Below are 5,561 nucleotides of genomic sequence, written 5' to 3' on the forward strand. Positions count from 1 at the left end.
GCGCTCGGCAGCCCCGTCTCATCAGAGCCCTCCGCGTCTCTGAGGCAAGGACCTCCGTCCGCCCATCCTGCCGACAAGGAAACTGAGACTCAGAGAGTGAAGCCACTCCTTGGGCCGGCCCAGCCGGGGAAGGGCAGAGCGGCCGCATGGTCCCGGAGAGTCCTCCCACTTCACCAGCCCACGCTGTCCACCCCTGCACAACGGCACAGACCCTTTTGGCAAAGGAGAGGCCGTGGCTTTTTGAAGACACCCCAGTCGTGAGTGACAGAAAAGGCAGAAGTTCCTGTGTGATGCCACAGTCCCAAGGGAGGACCTCGGAGTCCCTTTCCTCCTGGTGAAGTGACCCCAAGGGCAGAGCCTTGCTCCCCGCCCCCTCCGATGAGTTAATTTTATGCCTTTGTAATACCGTTAGGTTGTGTTATCACTTTCTGCGTTTCATCCTTGGTATCCCCGGCCTCCTAAACATTTATAAATGCGCACCCATCAGGGTCCACAATTTGTGCTATAGTTACTGTGTTTTCATAAATGTAGCTTGTCAAGCACCCAACATCACAGTATCATTTAGAAGTTTCCTCACCCGAAATATGCCCTGTACCTTAACGAGCCACCCTTTCCTCAAAATCCCTGGCAACCACTGATTTCTCTTTTTTTTTTTTTATTGAGTTGGAATCTCACTCTTTGTCACCCAGGCTGGAGTGCCGTGGCACACTCCCGACCACCCCAGCATCGACTTGCTGGGCTCCAGCAATCTTTCCGCCTCAGCCTCCCAAGTAGCCAGAACTACAGGCGTGCGCTACCATGCCCGGCTAATGTTTTATTTTTATTGTAGAGACAAGGTCTCGCCAAGTTGTCCGGGTTGGTCTAGGAGCCCTGGGCTCAGGCAATCCTCTCGCCTCGGCCTCCCAAAGTACTGGGATGACAGGCTTGAGCCACCACACCCGGCCCTCCAGTCTGTTTTCACGACAGTCAAACAACCCTAGACTAGCACGAAGCCACTGTGAATTATGATTGACTTACGTTGCAACAGGGAAAGCACTTACGATCAGCTGGTCTAGAACAAGCACAGACAGTATTGTCTAAAAGCTCCATTTCAAAATACTCTGAAACATCTTCATTGACGTGCAACCGATATGCAATAAATGGCACGTGTCTCAGGGTATGGTTTGGCCATTCCCGCATGAACGAACACCTGTGAAGCCACCACCACAACCAAGATGGCGGGCACAATGGTCTCCACTCATCACCCACATGCATCTCCTCCCACACCTTGGAATTTCTTTCTCCCACTGCTCCCCACTCAAGAGGGAAACACAGACCTCTTTTATCTATGGCACTAGATGAATATTTTATGTAAATGGATCCATGCAACGTGGACTCTTTTTTTTTTTTTTTGAGTTGGAGTCTCACTCTGTCGCCCAGACTGGAGGGCAGTGGCCGCTCCCGGCCCCCACAGCCTCGCCCTGCTGGGCTCCAGCGATCCTTCCGCCTCAGCCTTCCGAGTAGCTGGAACTCCAGGTGCACGCTACCGCACCCGGCTAATTTTTTGATTTATTGCAGAGATGAGGTCTCGCCAAGTTGCCCAGGCGGGTCTCGAACTCGCGGGCTCAGGCCATGCACTCACCTCGGCCTCCCAAAGCGCAGGATGACAGGCTGAGCCACCGAGCCCGGCTCCACGTAGACCCTTTACCCCGCTTCTTTCACTCCGTGTTAGCGATCTTGAGACTTGCCCCCCACCCCGTCCCCGCTGCCTGTGTCACTAACCCGCTCTCCTGTGTGGACATGTCATCGTGTGCTCACTCATTCGCCTGCCATGGACATTTGGGTTGTTTTCAGTTTGACTCTGTTACACCAAACAAAACTTCTAGGGACATTTGTGTGCAAGTCTCTACGTGGACATACACTTTCTTTCCTCTCTAGTAAACACCCAAGAGTCGAGCATCTGGATCGCATGGGAAGTCCATGCCCAGCATTTTAAAGACATCGCCAGCCGGGCTCAGCGGCTCAGCCTGTCATCCCGCGCCCTTGGGAGGCCAAGGTGAGTGGATGGCCTGAGCCCGCGGGTTCGAGACCCGCCTGGGCGGCGAGACCTCACCTCTACAATAAATCAAAAAATCAGCCGGGCGTGGTAGCGCACGCCTGTAGTTCCGGCTACTCGGGAGGCTGAGGCGGAAGGATCACCGGAGCCCAGCAGGTCGAGGCTGCGGTGGCCGGGAGCGGCCGCTGCACTCCAGTCTAAGCAACCGAGTGAGACTCCAACTCAAAAAAAAAAAAAAAAGACATCGCTAACCAGTTTTCCAAAGTGGCGGTACCATTCTACACTCTCACCAGCAGTGGGTGGGCGTCCCCGTTGCCCTACAGCCTTGTCAACACTTGACACGGTCGACCTTCTTCATTTTAGCCATGGCACTAAGGGTGTGACGGCATCTCATGAGCAATTGACGTGGTACTTCCCTTGTGACTCCCGATGCTAAGAATTTTGCCTTTGGTGAAATGCCTGCTCAAATCTTTTGCCCGCTAATTGTTGGGTTATTTGGGTAGGGCTTTTTTCTTAGATCGAAGAGCTATTTATACATGCCGGACACCAGTCCTTTATCAGAGATGCTCTTGGTAAACAGCTTTCTCCCAGTCTACGGCTCATCTTTTCATTCTCTAAAGAGTCTTTGATTTTATTTATTTAATTATTATTTTGTTTTTTTGTTTAGTCAGAGTCTCGCTTTGCCACCCGGGTTGGAGTTCAGTGGCACACTCATAGCCACCGCAGCCTCAGACCTGCTGGGCTCAGGAGATCCTTCCGCCTCAGCCTTCCAAGTAACTGGAACTACAGGCATGCACCACCATTCCCAGCCACTCTTTTTATTTATTGTAGATACTAGGTCTTGCCAAGTTGCCCAGGCTGGTCTCGAACTCCTAGGCTCAGGCAATCCATTCACCTTGGTCTCCCAAAGTGTTGGGATTACAGGCGTGAGCCACGGCGCCAGGCATAGTAGGGTTGTTTTGTGTGCTTGTTTGTCTGTTTTGAGTCTGAGTCTCTCACTCTGTCACCCAGGCTGGAGGGCAGTGGCACACTCATGGCTTCCACAGACTCGACCTACTGGGCTCAGGTGATCCTTCCGTCTCAGCCTTCCAAGTAGCTGGAACTACAGGTGTGCTCCACCACTCATGACTAATTGTTTTTTATGTATTGTAGAGTCGAGATCTCGCCATGTTGCCCAGGCTGGTCTCTAACCCCTGAGCTCAGGCAATCCTCTTGCCTCCGCCTCCCAAAATGCTAGAATTGTAACCATGAGCCACTGCACCCAGCCTCAACAGTCTTTTAAGCAGTAGAAATTTTTTATTTTGTTAAAGTCCTACTTATCAATTTACTCTTTTATGGATTTTGCTTCTGGCACTTTATATAAGAAAGCTTTGCCTGACCCTGTTTCACACAAATACTTTCTCCTATGTTTTCTTTTAGAAATGTTATAGCTTTTGGTTTAACATGATCCATTTTTAGCTAATTTTTGTATATGGTGTGAGGTATAGCTTGATGTTTATCTTATTGCACGCAGATATCCAATTGTTGAAAAGGTCATCCTTTCTTCATTGCGATATTTTGGTCCTTGGTCAAAAAGACATGGTTTGTATACATGTGAATTTATTTCTGGATCCCACTCTGTTCCATTGGCCGAGATGCTTATCTCTATTCCAATACCACACCATTCTGATTACGTCTGCTTTTTCATTACCCTTGTGATCACTCATGTTCACCCTCCAACTTTGCTGTTCTTTTCCAGAGTTGTCTTGGCTTTCCTATGTCCTCTGCATTTCCATCTGAATTCAGTCTCCGTTTCTCAACGTGAACCAAGAAGAACAGCCTGCAGGGCTTTTGAGTGAGATTGCGTTGAATATATTCATTGATTTAGAAAGGATGTATTTCCTTGTAATATCGAGTCTTCTGCTCCGTGAACGAAGCATGTCTGTTTATTCGGGTTTTTAACTTCTCTCGGCGATGCTTTATCATTTTTAGTGGACTGGCACCCCATGCCTTTTGTCAGATTAAGTAGTTCCTATTTGTTATGTTACCATAAATGGTATTTTTATTCCTTTTTCCAATTGTTTACTGCTAACATAGAGAGATACAATTGATGGTTTGCTGTGGCAAAATACATGACAAAACTCCCTACCGTAGCCATGTTAAATGTGTGGTTCAGTGGCATTAAATATAGTTGCGATGCTGTGTGCATCCAGTTCTTTCTCATCTTGCAAAGCTGAAACTCTGTCCCCATTAAACCCTGGTTCCCCTCCCCACCCAGCCCCAGCTAGCCACCCCTCCACTTCAGTTTCTAGAAATTTGACGGCCTGACTTTCCTCATGTATGCGGAATTCACAGTTTTTGTCTTTTGGTTCCCGTCTCATTCCACTCAGAATAATGTCCTTCATCCATGTGGCAGAGTCTCCTTCCTTTTCTAAGGCTGGATAATATTCCATCGTATGACTAGGCTGCATGTGGTCCATTCATCGGTCGACAGACGTGTGTGTCACTTCCATGTCTTAGCTATTGTAAACGCTGCTACATACATGGGTGTGCAAATATCCCTTCCAGATCCTGCTTCCAATTTGGGGGGGTGTTGCCCCAAAATGGACTTCCCGGAGCGTATGACAATTATAAGTTTGATAATTTTGAGGAACTGCCATGCTGTTTTCCGCAGCAAGTGCGCCATCTTACACTCCCCCCATGACACTAAGGGTTCCAGTGTCTCCACAACCTCAACGACACGCTATTTTCTGTTTTCTGCTCACTGCGGTTTTGAGCTGCATTTCCCTGGTGATTAATGATGTCAAGCATCTTTCTACAGGCATAAGAATCTTCCCCTGGGCTACTCGTGTATCTTTTCTGGAGGAAAGTCAACTCAAGTCCTTTGCCCACTTTTTTTTTTTTTTTTTTTTTTTTTTTTTTTGAGTTGGAGTCTCACTCCGTCACCCAGGCTGTAGTGCAGTGGCACGCTCACAGCCACCCCAACGTCGACCTGCTGGGCTCGGGCGATCCTTCCACCTCAGTCTTCCAAGTAGCTGGAACTACAGGCGCACGCTACCATGCCCGGCTAATTTTTTGTTTATTGTAAAGAGGAGATCTCTTCAAGTTGCCCAGGCTGGTCTTAAACCCACGGGCAATCCACTCGCCTCGGCCTCCCAAAGTGCTGGGATGACAGGCTGAGCCTCCGAGACTGGCCTGCTCATATTTGAACAATTGATTTTGGTATTTGATGCTGTAGTACTTTCAACCTTGGTAAACTCACCTGTTAATTACACCATTGACCTCTATATCTGAGGGCTCCGCATCCTCAGATGTAACCAACCTCAGATCAAAAATATTTAGAAAAAAAAAGAATAGTACAACAATTAAGAATAATATAGCGCGGGTTCGTGACCCGCCTGGGCAACTTGGCGAGACCTCATCTCTCCAATAAAAATCAAAAAATCAGCTGGGCATGGTAGCACATGCCTGTAATCCCAGCTACTCAGAAGGCTGAGGCGGAAGGATCGCCGGAGCCCAGCAGGTCAAGGTTGCAGTGGCCGGGAGC

Source organism: Carlito syrichta, unplaced genomic scaffold (genome assembly GCF_000164805.1).
Source record: "Carlito syrichta isolate Samal-C Ts95f unplaced genomic scaffold, Tarsius_syrichta-2.0.1 Scaffold143343, whole genome shotgun sequence".
Classification (NCBI taxonomy): Eukaryota; Metazoa; Chordata; class Mammalia; order Primates; family Tarsiidae; genus Carlito; species Carlito syrichta.